At 35.6% G+C, this 19,181-nt stretch overlaps 1 long non-coding RNA gene across 1 annotated transcript; it reads right to left on the reverse strand.

The window, feature by feature from the left end:
- Positions 1–459: 459 nt before the first annotated feature.
- On the reverse strand, positions 460–17,528 carry LOC116874554. Its single transcript, XR_004384021.1, has 3 exons — positions 17,451–17,528; positions 5,372–5,502; positions 460–506 (listed from the first exon to the last, which is right to left on the reverse strand). It is a non-coding gene; the product is annotated as an uncharacterized LOC116874554 (long non-coding RNA).
- Positions 17,529–19,181: the final 1,653 nt, after the last annotated feature.

Raw genomic sequence — 19,181 nt, forward strand, 5'->3', positions numbered from 1 at the left:
GATATCGGGGAAGTTAAATGACTTTTACGACAGCATTTTACAGATACAACAAGTGACAGAACTGTGACTTGAATTCACATCTTTATGAGTTTCAGCACGACACCACGCTGCACATCTCCTGTGGCAACCAGTGTAGTGCTCAGCATGATTACTTGTTCCAGGGATACCAAAATAGTAGAAGTCAAGACACAGAAAAAAATAAAACTTGAAAAATGATGAAAACTATCAGTTCAAAAAGTAGACCTTGGCTTATAGGTTTTCTGTGATTCTGATTTCATTTCTTTTCTGTGTCTACGTATCTGTAGGGCAATGTTGACTTTAGATAATATAAGTGTGGAAAGCTTCTCTTGAGGAGAAATTAAACTTCAGAAAAATCAAAAGCATGTTGACTCTGTGAGGGAATCTGGACACTGGCCATCATCTAAACCTTCTTATGAGGGCTGAGGGGCAGAGGATTGTTGTGCATTTTCCAGGACAGCAATGTTTCTGGAACTTTGAATGATGACCTGTTGGGGAATGAGGTGAACAGGTTGTGTTTACAGTCTCAATGAAATCATATGAATAATACAGCTAAGCATGTCCAATAAAAGAAAAAGAAAACACATGTCCTAAAAGGTCACATACAAACATGAAATAACCCTGGCCCCAACACTCTGTCACTTCAGGCACTAAGGAATCTTGGTCAAGCAGAACACGATGTTCTCCCTGCTTGACCTCTTATCTCTTCTGGATGAGATTTTTTAAAAAATGATTTTATTTATTAATTTGAGAGAGATTGAGAGTTAGAGAGCACAAGCAGTGGGGCTGGGGGAGCAGCAGAGGGAGAGGGAGAAACAGGCTTCTCACTGAACAGGAAACCTGATACAAGGCTCGATCCTAGGACCCTGGAATCATGACTTGAGCTGAAGGTATATGTTTAACCAACTGAGTCACCTAGGCAAACACCTTCTGATGATGATGATGAAATTGTTTTAAACATAGTAGTTCAAAGCACTGAAAATGTTCTTTTTGCAATGCTTTTAACTTTTGAATCAAAAGCTGGCATGATTTGTTACCCTTGCTTTTCATTTTATTTGGAATTTAAGATAAATATTTTAATAAAGCAGGAAAAGATAATGACCCTGACATCTCTTCAGTTATGGTATTAATAGATAACTTTGATGATCAGAAAATACAGCCCAGGCAAGATTATGAAGAGGATGATGTTTTTCCTGGTGCCTCAGTTATGTGATTCTTTCTGTATGTTGAGAGTATCCCTTACTATTCCTCTCAGATATTCATGGTGAAGAGAGCTCTGGCTGTGACACTGTGATTTTCATTAGATATTATTCAGCTAACCTGACTGTATGGTGAGTGTATCTTGGCTGATGCTGACATATAGATAGGCAGCTAACTTAAAGAGAGGCATAGAAAAGTTCCCTGGCTTTGAAGGAACAAGAAAGAGGGTGGTAAAGGCCAGTGATTTATAGTCTGACAGAGAATCTGAGTGCCTAAGAAATTTTCGTTTCCATGCTTTTGATTTTGTTTAATTAAATGTGGGTTTTCCTTCTCCAAATAATTTTGGGCAGATGAGAGGAAGGCTGAGACTCTACTATTCAATCAATGGTATTACAAGCCCAATTTGGGAACCAGTGGTGTAAATTGCTCTGGAGTGTAGTCTGGTAATATCTATCAAGGTTTAAAGTACACATACCAGTTACACTTGAGTATAGAAAAAAAAAACTAAAGAGATTAAATAGCAACTTCCAATAATACATAATATTCTCACAATTGAGAAAAAGACAACACAACACAGAGATAATGCAAGTCTATGAAGTAGAGAATTCAACAAACAAAACAGGGGAAGGTTTTTCAAAGAATAAGTTGATTAAAATTTGAAATGAAAAGACTAGATGGATGGATCAAAAGGACCCTTGATATACAAAGACAGATTGATTCAGAATTATAGAAAGTGAGACATATTCTCGATAAGTTATTGATCTCAAAGGATAAAGAAAGAATTCTTCAGTCATCTGGTCAAAAAGTAAATATCAACCATGATGGGAGAATATCTAGGTGATTTAATTTCTTTCCCATAGCAACCTTTAATGCAACAATGTCTACAAAGTTCTGAGGGATAAAAAGTGTAATGCAAGTTTATTGTACTCATCCCACTTTTCTTTTTTTTTTTTTTTAAGACTTTTTATTTATTAATTTGACAGACAGAGAGAGCTTGAGCAGGAGCATGGGGGAGAGGCAGAGGAAGAAGGAGAGGCAGACTCCCCACCAAGCAGGGAAGCCTAATGCAGGACTCCAAACCAGGACCCAGGGATCATGACCTGAGTGGAAGGCAGACACTCAACCACTAAGCCCCCCAGGCACCCATCCCAGTCATTTTCCAAGAATAAATGCTATACGGAGGCTTTCTCAAAGAAGCAGCATCATATGGCACCCGTAAGTCCCTCTGGTGAAAAAGACATACAAACCTTGAAATCCAGCCAAAAATGAACTATTTCAAAAGATGGAATTTAACATGTAGCAACTATGGTAAGAGACTTTAAAGTATTCAAATCCTTTTAGTAAGTATTTAACCCACTAAAATATAAAAACAAGATTAACTAGTGAAAGAAATTCTGATAGCAGATCACAATTTGAATGTCATTCATTCATGCAAAGTAAAGATAACACAAGTGTCACAGATGGAAATGTGAACGGGAGGTGAGGGGCTGAAATGTACTGATGCTAAGTCTTTCTCATTAAGAAAGACAATCAAAGATGTCTGAACTAGAAATGTATTTTTTAATGTCGTGGTTGATCTAATATCAGTGTTTTAGATGATAATTTTTTCCTGAAACTTAAAGAGATATTGTAGAGTCACATATATTTTGTAAGGAAATCTATTCATCTGAGAAGACTGGTAATTTCTTCTGTGTGTTTTTTTCTCAGTCAAAATCAAATAAAATTTAATTATTCTTAAGGTTTAAGTATATATATATATATATATTAGATGACCCCATTGTTTTAGTTATTTCTATATTGTTTATGGATCTATGTATTTATATAGCTGTTATTCCACATTTGTGTATGTGTGTGTAAATATATATTTATGGATGCACACATGTATGTTTATGTACACACACAGGTACATATATACATACACACATGCATACCCTGACACACATACTCTCTGATAGAGAGACAGACAGCTATTGGCAGTAACAAATACTAACACTGAAATATTAACACTGAAAAATGCCTGTGACACTAGCCCAGTCACCTGCCTTCCATAAGAAGTGTTTGTTCCTAGGTCTTTTTGGCCAAATACACAGGTTCCCACTGTATACTACTAAATTAGTAGCAGTGTCACTGTTAAGTCCTCTGTCTTTCTTTATTGGAAAAACTTTGAACTTATATCAGAAGGTCTTTCAGCTTCATTTGTCTTTACCAAAACCCCTTAACTTTCCCCAGAAACTCTTTGTGACTAACACACTTGACCAAATACCCATAAACTCTAATGATAATGAAGTCTCTCTCTTGTCCCTGGCCTCTCAGGCCACACCTGATTGGTGTAAGGATGAGCATCTCCTTGAGTTGGGACAATGCGCCTGTCTACAGAAATTTGGGCATTTTTCCATGCTCTTCTGGTTTGAGTGGCTAGAGCTTTGAATGCAATGTCACAAATTGTGAAGACTCATTTTCCACCATGGCATCTGGAAAGCTGAGAAAAGTGGAGTGCAGGGAGAAAGAAGCAGATGTTATAGTGGAACAGACACCAAAGTGATGGAGCATCTCATGTGTTCTTGCTTTTCAGTCACCGGATTGTGCACCTCTCTTCTCCTAACAATAAATTCCTCTTTCAAGTTAGCTTCAGACAGTTTCTTCTGCTAAATAATCCAAATTATTATATGAATTTAATTTTTTAAATTGTGCTATGTTAGTCGCCATACAGTACATCATTAGTTTTTGATGTCGTGTTCCTTGATTCATTGTTTGCATATAACACCCAATTCTTAAGAAAGACAAACATATAAGAAACTTTTTATAGCATTTAAGTCAATGTAGTGAGATCTATAATAAAAACACCAGCCACTTCAATTCCTGGTATAATTCAAAATAAAAGTGTTATTTAAGAACTACTTACTTTTTCAACAAATAGTCATTGAGTTTACTATGACCCAACTACTAGTCTAGCTACTTGAACAACAACAACAAAAAATCATAACTTTCAAGGAACTTCCATTTTGGTGGAAGCATATAGCTTTCCAGTCTCTGGAAAAAGTTGAAAAGTAAAATATGAAAATGAAACAAATGGGTTCATTTAGGAGTAACCATTTCAAAGTTTCCTAAAAGATAGAGAACATTTGCATCAAGAAATGAAAACATCTCTCAATGCAATGAGGCAATACTACATATTTTTGAGTTGTAAGATAACCTTGATAAACTAGAACAGTAAAAATATTTTAGACACTTGTATTTCAATGCAGTTATCTAATGAAGGAAATTATGCTTCCAGCTTTCAGCTTTTGATAACACATAGCTAAAGAGAAGCTGTTTAGAAAAATTCATTTTGAGCTAACAAAACCAAAAGTGTGTCCAAGAAATATTTGTTGTATGAATGAATGGAAAGTGTCTGATATCAAACAGCTTACACCAAAAGTAGGGGAGATATTACCACATTTTCAACCATTCAAACCCTGTCAAAAGGAAGTAGATTTACTTACTAATTCTCTATTCAGCTGTGTCAAATACAAAATTCATATCACTTAAGTTTTCTCAATTAAATATCTTCTTATTTAGAATTCCTAGTTTATTTTTATTCTGCCTATTCATTATGGTTATGCCATTCCTTCATGGATGTCATTCCTCAATTTATTTCTTTGAAGACCATATACATATTTAAAGTCATTTCTAAATTTCATTTGCTATCAGTGTTTTTCCTGAATTTTAATTTTGTTATTAGTATTTCTAGAGGGTTTTCAGTGGCCCAGGCTCTGAGAAAATGGTCCAGTCTTGAATTGGAAGCTCAGGTTCCTTAAGTAAGATGAGTGAGATATAATGAAGCTATAATCTCTGAGAGGATATCCTGGTCCATATCCTGGTTCGAGACCCTATTCTCCTACCTCCTTCATTATGTAACTTCCCTAAACTGTATCTAGAGCTCTTTTTAAACAATTTTGGCTCCTGACTCTTGCCATTTTCCTGAATAATAACTCCAGTTTGCTTCAGCAGGCTTCCAGATACAGAATCCAACAGGGTTTATGGCTTTAGCCCCATATGAGATATGTTTATCCTGTGTTTTAGCATAGCTATTTTCTTTAATATTTCTCCTTTCATTTTTTATCTATCGTTGCTATACGTCTGGAGTGAAAGGAGTATCAGAGAGTGAACTTACCAATAGTAACTTGGTTAGAAGTTCCAAAATACTGTTCTCAATTACTCTTCCAGACTCCAAGCCAGGAGGAATGGGAAATATTATTTTATGCAGTGAGACCATTGCCCTTTAAGTTCTATCATATAGTTGAACTGAAATTAAAAACAAAAATGCTCTGAAATGTCCTCTCACTTGCAATAATGTAACATAAACCATTTTTATGATTAGGCAATTTCTAAGCAGTTGATCTGGTAGAACTTCATAGGGTCAGGCCCCTCGAAAGAGTTCTTGGCACCGTCAAGAGAATGATCACTTATTCATACACTGTGGGAGGTGGCAGAATATAGAAATCATGAATTTTAAACTGATTACAAGAAATATGAAGGAACTTGCTCAGTGTCAAAATATTAATTAAAGGTAGAACTGAAATTAAGTTTTAGGTTCCTTGGCTAACAGGTCATTGTTCTTTTCATAATATCCTGCAGTTTTATTTATTTCTTTTTCTTATATAAATACAATGAATGTTGAGTGTTTAGTGACATAATCTGCAAAATGTCATATTATCTTCCTGGGTTAGAATTAATGCATGCCATACCAATTTGTTGGTATTGATGCAAATGTATTTTTGTTGAGTTTACTTTTATTATGCCAAAAACTAAAGATAATGTTGATATTTACCTTATTCTTTTATTCAATTAATTTCAATTCAAATATTCACTAGGTGAATTTACCTTTGTGAGATTAAAATATTTCAGAGTATTCTTAAAAATCACAACTTTCTATAGCTGCAAATTGTAACTTTTTAGCCTCAAGTTTTTAGGCTTTTAGAGTTGTATGTCTTTATAAAAACTTGTTCATTCATTTTTTTATTTCAAACATTTATTGAGTGCCTATTATATGGCAGATGCTATAATAGATATCTGATATATAAAGTGAACAAATATAGACATGTCCCCTGAATTCAAGGAATTGAGACTCTAGTGGGAGAAATAGAAAATAAAAATAATAATTGTAAGATAAATGAAAATTAAAATGATTGCAAGTATTTATGAAGGAATGATATCAGGTCTTATGTGGAAGTAATCAGAGGATTTCACTAAATTGGGAATCCAGGGAAGGATTCTCTGAAGAGAGGATCTAAAGGTCATGCAGAAGCAAATTATTTGAGGAGAGGTGGGGAAGAACATTCCCAGCAGAGAATAGGATGTGCAAGGTCCTTTGGGAAAAAGGTCCATGGGTCCCTCAGTGAATTAAAATAAGCCAATAAGGTTGGAAAACTTTCAGCGAAGGAAAGGTGGCACAAACTGAGGCTAGAATAGACAGGGTTAGGTTATGTATGGCTTCACAGGCAGGTTAAGGTATTTGGATTTTATCTTTAGCATAATAGGGAGGGTTAAAAGTGTTCAAAAATCATTCTGGCTGCAGGTGAATATGGGCCATAGGTGGAAGCTGATAGATCAGGTTTAGGTTGTTGTTGTACATCAGGTAAGAGAGAACATTAAGCTGGATGAGACAGTGGGAATAGGCATGGAAAGAAGTGAATGAATTAAAAAGGTATTTAGAATATGTGAATGATGAATCACTAAATTCTACTCCTGAAACCAATACTATACTAGTATTAGCCAACTAGAATTTAAATTAAAACTTGAAACAAAAAAATACATAAAATGACAATTAAGTAAAGGATTTAAAAAAAATAGTACTTAGAAAAGAAAACTAACAGATTATGAGAAGGATCAGGATGGTTCTTAGGTCTCCATCTTGCATATCTGACTACATAATGATGTCCTTTGCAGAAATAGGAACCACAGAAGAGGACCTGGTTTCAAGGAGAAGGTCAATTTTTCAGTGGTGTCTTATTAGTTTGGGTGCTTTGAAAATATATGACAAAAAGATGGAGCTAAAATGGCAGAGTAGAAGGACCCTAGGCTTTCCTTTTCCCTTGAACACAGCTAGATAAATATTAAATCATTCTGGACACCCAAGAAGTTGGTCTGAGGACTGACAGAACAAACTGAACAACTAGAGGGAGAGAAAAGGCCACATTGTGGGAGGAAGGAGGTCTGAAGAAATGATTTGGTGGGGGAAGGATAGTGGGTTAGTGGAGGGGAGGGATCCCTGATTATGGAGGCGGGGGAATGAACAGGGGACTGCACAAGGAAAACACTTCTCCAAAGCTATTGACTTGGAAAATAAGAGGGATTGATACCATGAATGAAGCTCAAAGACAGGAGTTTTAGAAGTCTGTGCCCTGGCTGGTGTTGAGCTCAGTGGTCACTTCAGTGCTGCTGTAGAGAAGGAGGGTAGAAGCCAGGGAGCTGACAGTGTAATCTGAGGATCCCCTAGGAAACGATGGGAGAGATGGCTCGCCTTCTAGGAGTGCATCTGGGAGAGGTGGCATTGCCTCTAAGGACAAAAAGAGTTGGTGGGCACCATTATGCTAGCTTTACTCCAAACTTCAAGCTCCTGCATACTGGTGCAACTGCCCTTCTGGGACAAACCTGCACCAGCACTAGCATGGCAAGACTCTCCCCCAGAGGACCAGTGCAGGTCCACACCGTGTGAGGTCCCTAAAGTTTGGAATTTAAGAACTCAGCTGGGCTGTCTGGAGTAAGACACAGGTGCACTGTGCTACCAGATGGGCAAACAGCCCAGACACATACAGGGTGAAAGCAGGGAACTAAGGAATGCCTGAAATGCATGAGGGGAGGTTGTTTGCTCTTTTGGGAGGGCTTCTTGGACAGTACTGGGTGTGAACTCCCTTTTCGAGGGACAAGGGAGAGGGCTGGTGCTATTTTCTCCCCCCACCCCTCAGCATAAAACTGACTTCAATAAGGAGTTAAACTGCTTACATCAAGCCCCACCCCTCTGCAGTCTGCAGGTGCTGCTTTACCAGGGTTAGTGTGCCTGAGAATCAGAGCAGCAGTCACCTCCCCCAGACCAGCATGAACCCCCAAATGCATGAAGTCTACTGAGTATAGAGTGTTGCCAACACTTCAGCTGCAGTGGAAATAGCATCAGATCTCTTCTAACAATCAGATCTGAGCACACCTACTTAAAACTCACCACATTCTGGCTAAGGTCCAAATGCTGCCCACTGCAGGCAAGAGGAAACTCTGCAGAGAACTGATCTGAGGAAAAGCAGCCAGACACAGCAGCAGAGTGCACATAGCACATACCAGAAACACTTCTTGAAGCACCAGGCCCTGGACAGTGTATGACCTCTTCTTAATAAAGCCATATTCCCAGGAGCAAGAAACATAACAGGCTTTCCTAACACAGAGAAGACAGACCTAAACAAAAATGCCAAGATAGAAGAATTCATCCCAAAAGAAAAAAAACAAGAAAAGGTCATGGCCAGGGATCTAACTGAAACAGAAATAAGTAATACTCCTGACCCAGAATTTAAAATAACAATCATAAGAATACTAGCTAGGCTTAAGAAAAGCATAGAACACACCAGTGGGTTCCTTGGGAGTGCAAAGATTAAAAAAAAAAACCTAAAAATTAGGATGAAATAAAAAAATGCTATAACAACTGAGATGTGAAACCAACCAGATGTAATGACCACAAGATGGAAGAAATGGAAGAATGAATAAGTGATATGGAAGATTAAAATTAGGGAGGGGTGCTTGGGTGGCTCAGTTGGTTAACATCTGATTCCTGATTTTGTTTCAGGTCATAATGTCAGGGTTATGAAATTGAGCCATGTGTTGGGCTCTACACTGAGCAAGAAGTCTGCTTAAGATATCTCTCTCCCTCTCCATCAGCTCCTCCCCTGGCTCACATGTGTTCTCTCTCTCTCAAAAAAAGGGAGAGATAATAAAATTATAGAAAATAATGAAGTTGAAAAAAGGAAGGAAAGAAAAATATTAGATTACAGAAGTAGACTTAAGAAACTCAGTGACTGCATAAAGTGTAATAACATTCATATCATAGGCATCCTTTTTTTTTTTTTTTTTATCATAGGCATCCTGAAGAAGAGGGGAAATAGGGACAGAAGCTTTATTTGAAGAAATTATAGCTGAAAACTTCCCTATTCTGAGGAAGGAAACAGAAGTCTATATCCAGGAGGCACAGAGAACTCCCATCAAAATCAACAAAAACAGGCCAACACCAACACATATCATAATAAATTTTGCAAAATATAGAAATAAGGAAAAAAATCTTCAAAGCAGTAAGATAAAAGAAATTCCTAATACACAAGGGAAGACAAACAAGGTTAGCAGCAGACCTCTCCATAGAAAATTGGTAGGCCAGAAGAAAGTGTCATGATATATTCAGTGTGATGAATGGGAAAAATATGCAACCAAGAATACATTATCCAGCAATGCTGTCATTCAGATTAGAAGGACAGAAAAAGTTTCCCAGACAAACAAAAACTAAAGGATTGTTTTCCTTTAGTTTTTTCCTTTAGTTTTCCTTTCTCTGCAAGAAATATTAAAGGGGATTCTTTCAGTGGGAAAGAGAAAGCAAAAGCAACAAAGACTAGAAAGGAACAGAGAAAATCTCCAGAAACAACTTAACAAGTAATACAACGGCACTAAATTCATATCTATCAATCAAAACTCTGAATGTAAATGGACTAAATGCTCCCATCAAAAAACAGAGGGTGTCAGAATGGATAAAAAAACAAGACCCATTTATGTGCTGCCTACAAGAGACTAATTTAGATATAAAGACACATGGAGATTGAAAATGAGGGGATAGAGAACCATTTATTATGCTAGTGAACATCCAAAAAAGCTGGAGTAGCCATACTTATATCAGACAAACAGATTTTATTTTATTTATTTATTTTGACAAACTAGATTTTAAACAAAAGACTGCAATGAGAGATGACAAAGGACATTATATCATAATATAGGGGTCTATCCAACAAGAAGTTACAACAATACAACAAATGAAACTACAACAAATATTTATGCCCCCAACTTGGGAGCATCCAAATATATAAAACAGTTAATAACAAACATAAAGGAATTCACTGATAATAATACAATAATAGGAGGAGGCCTTTACACCCCACTTACAGCAATGGATAGATCAATTAAGCAGAAGATCAACAAGGAGGAGTGCCTAGGTGGCTCAGTCCTTAAGCATCTGCCTTCAGCTCAGGTCATTATCCCAGGGTCCTGGGATCGAGCCCCGCATTGGGCTCCCTGCTTGGTGGGGATCCTGCTTCTCCCTCTTCCACTCCCCCTTATTGTGTTCCCTCTCTTGCTGTATCTTTCTCTGTCAAATAAATAAATAAAATCTTAAAAAAAAAAGGAAATCAACAAGGGAACAATGGCTTTGAATGACACACTGGACTACATAGACTTAACAGATACATCCAGAATACTTCATTCTAAAGCAGCAGAATAGACATTCTTTTTGAGTGCATATGGAACAAAATCTAGGAAAGGTCACATACTGAGCCACAAATCAGGCCTCAACAAATACAAAAAGACTGATCATACCATGCATATTTTCATATCACAATGTCATGAAACTTGAAGTTAACCACAAGAATAAATTTGGAAAGACCACACAAAAAAGTAGCTTAAAGAACAACCTACTAAAGAATGAATGGGTAAATCAGGAAATTAAAGAAGAAATAAACAATACATGGAAGCAAAGGATAATGAAACCGTGATGGTCCAAAATACTCAGGATGCAGCAAAAGTGTCATTAAGAAGGAAGTAGATAGCATCATCGGCCTACCTCAAGAAGCAAGAAAAATCTCAAATACACAACCTAAACTTAGCCTCAAGGAGCTAGAAAAAGAACAAAAAATGAAGAAAAAAGTCAGCAGAAGAAGGGAAATAATAAAGATCAGAGCAGAAATAAATGATATAGGAACAAACAAATGAACAAATAAAAAACAGTAGAAGATCAATGAAACCAGGAGCTAGTTCTTTGAGAGAATTAATAAATTTGATAACCCCACAGTAAGATTTATCAAAAAGAAAAGAGAAAGAACCCAAATAAAATCATGAATGAAAGAGAAAAAAAACCACAACAAACACCACAGAAATACAAACACTTATAAGAGAATATTGTGAAAAATTATATGCCAACAAATTGGGAAAGCTAGTAGAAATGGGCAAGTTCCTAAAAACATATAAACTATGAAAACTGAAACAGGAAGAAATAGAAAACTTGAACAGACAGATAACCAGCAAAGAAATTATATCAGTAGTCAAAAATCTCCCAATAAACAGAAGTCCAGGGCCAGATGGTTTCTCTTTGGTAGAATTCCCAAACATTTGAAGAATTAATACCTATGCTTCTGAAATTGTTCCAAAAAACAGAATGGAAGGAAAACTTTCAATTTCATTCTATGAAGCCAGCATTACCTTGATTCTAAAACCAGACAAAGACCCCACTAATAAGGAGAATTATAGACCAATATCTCTTATGAACATGGATGAAAAATTTTTCAATAAAATACTAGCAAATTGAATCCAACAGTACATTAAAAAGAATCATCCACCACAATCAGGTGGGATTTATTCCTGGGCTGCAAGGATGGTTCAATATTCACAAATCAATCAACATGATACACCACGTTAATGAAAGAAAGGATAAGAACCTTATGATATTCTCAATAGATGCAGAAAAAGCATTTGGCAAAGTACAGCATCCACTCTTGACAAAACCCTCAACAAAGTACAGACAGAGGGAACATACCTCAACATCATAAGGGTCATGTACAAAAGACACACAACTAGCATCATCCTCAATGTGGAAAAACTGAGAGCTTTTCCACTGTGATCACGAACAAGAACAGGGATGTCCACTCTTACCATTGTTATTTAATTTGGTACTAGAAGTTCCAGCCTCAGCAATCAGACAACAAAAAGAAGTAAAATGCATCCAAATTAGCAAGGAGGAAGCCAAACTTTCACTGTTTGCAGAGAACATGATACTCTATGTACAAAACCTGAAAGACTCAACCAAAAAATTGTTAGAAATGATACATAAATTCAGTAAAGTGACAGGATGCAAAAATCAATGTACAGAAATCTGTTGCATTTCTGGACACCATTAATGAAGCAGCAGAAAGAAAAATCAAGGAATCAATCCCATTTATAATCGCACCAAAAACCCTAAGATACCTAGGAATAAACCTAACCAAAGAGGTAAAAGATCTATACTCTGAACACTATAAAAAACTTATGGAAGAAATTGAAGATGACATAAAGAAATGGAAAAACATTCCATGCTCATGGATTGGAAGAATAAATGTTGTTAAAATGTCTATAGTACCCAAAGAAATTACACATTTAATGCAAACCCTATCAAATGTCACCAGCATTTTTCACAGAGCTATAACAAACAACCCTAAAATTTGTATGGAACCACAAAAACCCTGAGTAGCCAAAGAAATCCTGAAAAAGAAAAAGAAAAGCAAGAGGCATCATGATTTCAGACTTCATATTATATTACAAAGCTGTAGTCATCAAGACAGTATGGTACTGGCACAAAAACAGACACATAGATCAATGGAACACAGTAGAAAACCCAGAAATTGACCCACAACTATGGGGTCAACTAATCTTTGACACAGCATGAAGGAATATTCAATGGGAAAAAGACAGTCTTTCAAAAAATGGTACCAGGAAAACTGGTCAGCAGCATGCGAAAGAATGAAACTGGACCACTTTCTTACAACATGCCTAAAATAAATTCAAAATGGATGAAAGACCTAAATATGAGACAGGAAACCATCAAAATCCAAGAAAAGAACACAGGCAGTAAACTTCTTGACTTTGACCATACAAGTTCTTACTAGATGTGTCTCCAGAGGCAAGGGAAATAAAAGTAAAAATAAACTATTGGGACTTCATCAAATAAAAGTTTTTGTACAGCAAAGAAAACAATAAACAGAACCAAAAGACAACCTTCAGAAGTGGAAAAGATATTTACAAATGACATATCCAATGAAGTGCTATTATCCAAAATCTATAAAGAATTCACCAACTCAACACCCAAAACCCAAATAATCCAGTTAAGAAATGGGCAGAAGACATGCATGGACATGTTTCCAGAGAAGACATCCAGATGGCTAGTAGAGCATTACTGTTCTCTTCAATCCTGTATCCTCCATGCATACAGAATGCCTGCAAACAGTAAACATATAGTATGTATTTACTGAATAGATGACTTAATGTCCATCATCTACATGAGAAAACTGAGCCACTTAGAGGTTAAATTCTTGGCTAAATTTATAGCGGTTAGGAGGAATGTTAGACCTTCTGAGTCCAAGTTTAGTGCTCTTTCCATTTTAGATTTGCAAGGATCTTAGAGATAAAACCAATTTATAATAGATCTATTGATTGGGTGTTTTGTAGTTAATTTTCTAGAGAAAATATTTCTGTAATGCTTAAAAGAATGGTATTTGAAAGCAAAGCCCACCAACTATTCTGTCTTTTAAAACCACATTATCCAGGTAATTAAATTGTGGCCACACTTGAGAGACAAACAGGAAGTTAGTCATTGCTTTGTGAAGTATGAGGACTATCAAGCAGATGCATTTTAAATTTAGATTCTAGTAAAATTCCTTACAAGTAGCCAGCAAACCCAATACAGGTGAAGTAATAATTAAGGAATAACAACTAACATAATAATACTTCTTAGATATTTTCTACAAAGTCCACTTATTTCTGGATGGTATGAAATGAACACAATATATATTTTTTCTATTATGACTATAATACAGTAACAGAGGAGGGGGGAAAAAGAGAGATGGGAATAGGATATTTTAGATCCCGTCTTGGATCCACATTCAGCCCCAAATTATCAAACAGTCAAATATTAATCTATAAAAATCTTATGGTACTTCATGTATTCTGCCTTGAATAATATTATTGAGCCAAATACCCATTGGTCTGGGTCCATATTTTAAAGGGTGATTAAATTAAACTTATTAAAATAATTTATCTATGTTACTTAATTACATTTCAGGAACTACTGGATAAATGTAGTATGTGCTACTACAAGGCATATAACTCCAAACAGCATTTTTTTTCCCCAATCCTCCCCATTTCTGAATACAATTTCTCCCCAAAATTCATTTTCAAAGCAGTTAACTATTCTCTTTGATGTTTAACCCCATATTTAAAATATTATACCTTATTAATATGGTGGTTTTTAAAATGTTACAAATTATATAAATTATCTTTCAGCCTTGGTGTTGCTTTTAAGAGTTCTAGTCATTCTCATTTCAGTCCTTTGCATTTGACTTTTAATTCTGACTTGTTTCTGGAAACACTCGGAATTTTTGAAGGCATTCTACTTTAAATAGAAATTAGCTTTCTATAATGAAAGGCAAGGAATTAGCTTTAATATATGCATCTCAAAAGTATTCTCCTCCACCTTCATCATTTTGCTGATACAGTTTCATACATATATATATGTGTATACATATATAAGTCTATATAAATTCCTTTCTTGAAAAAAATTGTTATCTGGAGTTAATAATTTCTATTTCTTCTCCTTCACCTCCTCCTCCTTCTTCTTCCTCTTCTTTTTCTTTCTTTTTGTATCCTTTTCCACTTTCTCCTCCTCCTTCTTCTTTAGCTTGCTTATGCATCCCCATTTTACCCACAAACAATCTACAAATCGAATTACATCAGGTAATATCTATTTTATACTTTATCTTGGGAACAGCCTAGTTCCAGTGGTTGTGCTCTTGTGCTCCTACACTCAGCCATGAGAAGACCATATCCCACAAAGATGCTCCAGATAAGAACATAGACGCATATGTGCAGGAGACCTAACCTAACCCACAGTCCGGATCCAAACCCAATCAAAGAATATGAAAGCTACAAACACACAGAGACAAAAGATAATTGTTGAGAGAGAGAGAGAGAAAGAGAAGAAAAAAGAAAAAAACAGACAAGGTAGCTTAAATTTCCACAAATTCTGGAAAGATGGACAGTTTGTGCTGCCTTTTGTTGAAGAGCCATTTCATTCATCATTTTATGTAGGATAATTAAAGTACATGGACTTTCAAAAAAATTGTATGAAAGAGGGTGTGTGCCTGTGTGTGTGTGTGGGCATGAACATGCATGCGCTGGGTCCCCAAAGAAGTGGAATGTAATGGAAAGCTTTATTTTATTTTATTTTTTTGTTGGACTTAGAATGCCATAATTCAGTAAATAATTGTTGCATCACCTTAATAAAACCCACAGAGAATTAGGAGTTGCATCCTTCTATGTTACTTCTTTTCCAATGAAACCTTATTTGAGAATGTTTTTCTAAATTTCTCTGAGACACTAGATGTCTATACAAAGTCAAGGCACTGTTAAAGTGCATATTATATATGATGTAACAAATGAGGCAATTAATTTGGATTTGTTTCCACAGAATAAGCTATTTGATATTTCTGTACTCTTTATGGCAGATTAGTTTTGATTATGGTAGATTATTATATTCTTTCTGAGTCATTAAAAGCTATTACCGACATGTACCAAACTGTTTTAAAGCATTGTCATTATGTTTAAAATGTATAATTTGTAGATAAAAGTAAAAGCATGAAGCTTGTCAAATATCTTTTATTTCATATCTCAAAAAAGTAAGAAAATCCCTCACTTCAACATTGAATTATTTTAAGTAGAGAAGTCAGTGGAAAAAATGAGATTTATAAAAGGAAATGTTATCTCAATATTTGCAGGGAAATGGTGGTGAAGTTTACTAGTGCTTTTCATATCTGATTTTTCTCTCCTTCCAGACAACACAGGAAAAAAGTACTTCCCAGATCCCTTTGCAGGTAGGCAGGGTCATGTGACTAGTTCTAGCCAGTGAGATGCAAATGAAATCCATGCATCTTATTTCCAGCTGAAGCTTTTAAGAACAAGTATGCCACTTCCATAATCTCTCTTTCTGACAGTGACCATGGAGGCAATTAATCGAAATGGCAGCACTCAACAAATAAATAGTCTGAGTGACTACATGGAGAAAAGCAGCTCTGGAAAGACATTTGACTGACATCAGACTTGTGCATGTGAGAGATAGATTTTATTATTTAAGACTCTTTTGCTATAACTAGTGACTAAAACAGGCATGTCTTATACAAAATCTGTTTATAAATTTTAACTTTTTTAAGATTTTATTTATTTATTTGTCAGAGAGAGAGAGAGAGCACAAGCAGGCAGAGTGGCAGGCAGAGGCAGAGAGAAGCAGGTTCCCCGCTGAGCAAGGAGCCTGTTGGGGGACTCGATTCCAGGACCCTAGGATCGTGACCTGAGCTGAAGGCAGCCTCTTAACCAACTGAGGCACCCAGGTGTCCCTAACTTTTTAAATGGAAACATACTTTATTAGGACAGAGATACTATTTGAAAGTACTCCAAGGTAAATATTCCTTTAATCAAACAATTAAGTACAAATAAATAAAACCACTTAATTTACATGGTTTTCAACTGATTAACCAGATCATAAAGTTATATCATTAGAACATTAAGAGGTTATGGGTGTGAATGTTAGTCTTCATTGTTCGGTAAAGACTTGTGCATGAGGAAAAAGGCAAATAACTTATATGTAGTCAGATATTTTGAGCCATTAAATTAGGTCACACACATGAGAACAATTTATAAGCTGAAAAGTATTATAAAATATAAAGAAATCAGTGGAATCGTTATTATTACCATTAAAATCTTGCTTTATTGAGAGTCTCAGGGATGGCCATATACTTAGGAGCGGGTCTACATATATTACTCTGCTAGATGATATAATAAGCTAGTAATTCAGTCTATCAACTAAAGTTGTTTGTACTACCTGGTACTGAGCAACCTACTTCACTGACTTGCATGTTAATTGACAATTCATTATCTTGACTGATATAGTAAGTTGTTTTGATTTCATGTAGACATTCTTAGACAGTTACAAATTATTATCTAAGAAGCTCATGCTCCAAACACAAAGTCAAGGTCACCAAAGGCACTACAGAGACTGGCAGTGACTCTGCTCAGAAGTATGGGTCATCTGTGTGTTTGTGCGTGTGTGTGTGCTCATGAGTATGCGTTCACAGTTTTTCATATTACATATTTTAGATATCCTGGTATTATTCTAATCTGACTACTTGACAGCAACTTTAAGACCTTAAGCAACTTACCAAATTTTGTAGAAGTAGAATGTGCTAAATGTAGGGCATTGACTCTGACCTTCTGTGTTCAAAGCCAGCACCCTGTCCATCAGAACACAGCTTCTGTTAGAGAAAAAGAACCAAAAATCTCAATATTATAAGGTATTTTTAAAAACATGTTATATTTTACTCTCTGACTTATCTGGAATTATTATCATGCTTAATGTGTGAAAGAAACCTAAATTCATATTTTCTATACTATAATCCAATAGTCTCAATCCTGTTAATGCCTTACTTTCCTGTCTTTCTAAATTTCTATCCTCATTTTCAAGCAGATAGAAAGGAAAATTAATTATGAGCATTCACTAGTAAATGTTACTATAATGGAATGCTAACAGAAGGATCAGAGTTTCTTGTACTTTTTTCCCTGTCTATTCATATGTCCTTAATATCATCCTTGTCCTGAAATTTTTGCTGTTGTAGAACTGTATTTATCTCCACAATCTGTTTTTAAGAATTTGTAATAAATTTCTTAAATCTTAAAGAAGCAGCTTAGAAACATGGATTTTAGACATGAGATATTGATTTGAATGCCCGTTTTACCACTAATTAGCTGAGTGAACTTGGGGATGTTTCTTAACCAAGCTGATTCCCAGTTTCCTCATTTCTATGGTGGAGTTAAATGCTTCATAAATAGCAAGAATTAATCAATAAAATGTACATAAAGCAGATCAATTAATAAAGATGAAAATTATGTTGGTTACTTTCAGAGGCCTTAAAATCCACTTTTGGAAGGTGGCTTATTTCCAGCAAAGACTAAAGGTAATACCAAGTAATGCATATCAAGGACCATGGAATTAAATAAACTTAGGTTTAAATGCTGTCTCTATCACTTACAGTTCAATATTTTCATCTGTAAATTATGATCATTATAGATGAAACTTATGAAGTTGCAAAGAAGATTAAATGAAGTAATTTATAAAAAATACTTTGTGGTTCCTATTGGTGCTCTGGAATTGAGCTGGTTTTCTCAGGAGAAAGGGATCAGGGAAAAAGAGAAATCTCTGGGAAGAAGGCAAGTGGAGGTACGGCAGGAGAAGACTTGAATAGCAATGAGAGCCTAAAAGATCAGGGACTACACCATTCACTTTGCTCTGCATGACTGGTCTATGGCCCCATACTTAACACACAACACCCAACCAACACGTATGTGAGAAATAAATGAATACAACAAGTGTCATTCTAGACATTGCATAAAATGTGAAATCAGAAGCATGAAAATGATGAAATATGTTTTGAAATATACTCAAAGTCAAAAGCACTCACCAAAATGCATTTATGTAGAAAAGGCAGAGCTTCTTGAAAGGAATAAAATATTAGCATTTTGGAAAAGAAAAAAAAAAGTAAAATAATTATTTGTTCTTCCAAAAAACTATTTCTTTCTTTCAGAGATGTTTTCTTCATTGACATCAACTGGTAATCAAGAAAGACAATGCACTGGGCTGGCTTCCTAGATACTTGTTATACCAGTTGGGCAACATAACTGCATTGTAATTCCATTGTTGGAAACACCTACAGACAATGTCTCCTTTGTAAGATAGTTAAGGACTTGGTTGCTTAGACAATGAATCATCTAAATAGAAATGGCAAGCAGTTCAAAAGAAAGAGAATCTGTCCTCTATTTCAGAGTAAAATCATCATCACCCGCCTCCCCCACCAACTTTCCATGTATATGTGAAAATCTCTCTGCATCAGCCAATA

Source organism: Lontra canadensis, unplaced genomic scaffold (genome assembly GCF_010015895.1).
Source record: "Lontra canadensis isolate GAN:19392208 unplaced genomic scaffold, GSC_riverotter_1.0 scaffold37, whole genome shotgun sequence".
Taxonomy (NCBI): domain Eukaryota; kingdom Metazoa; phylum Chordata; class Mammalia; order Carnivora; family Mustelidae; genus Lontra; species Lontra canadensis.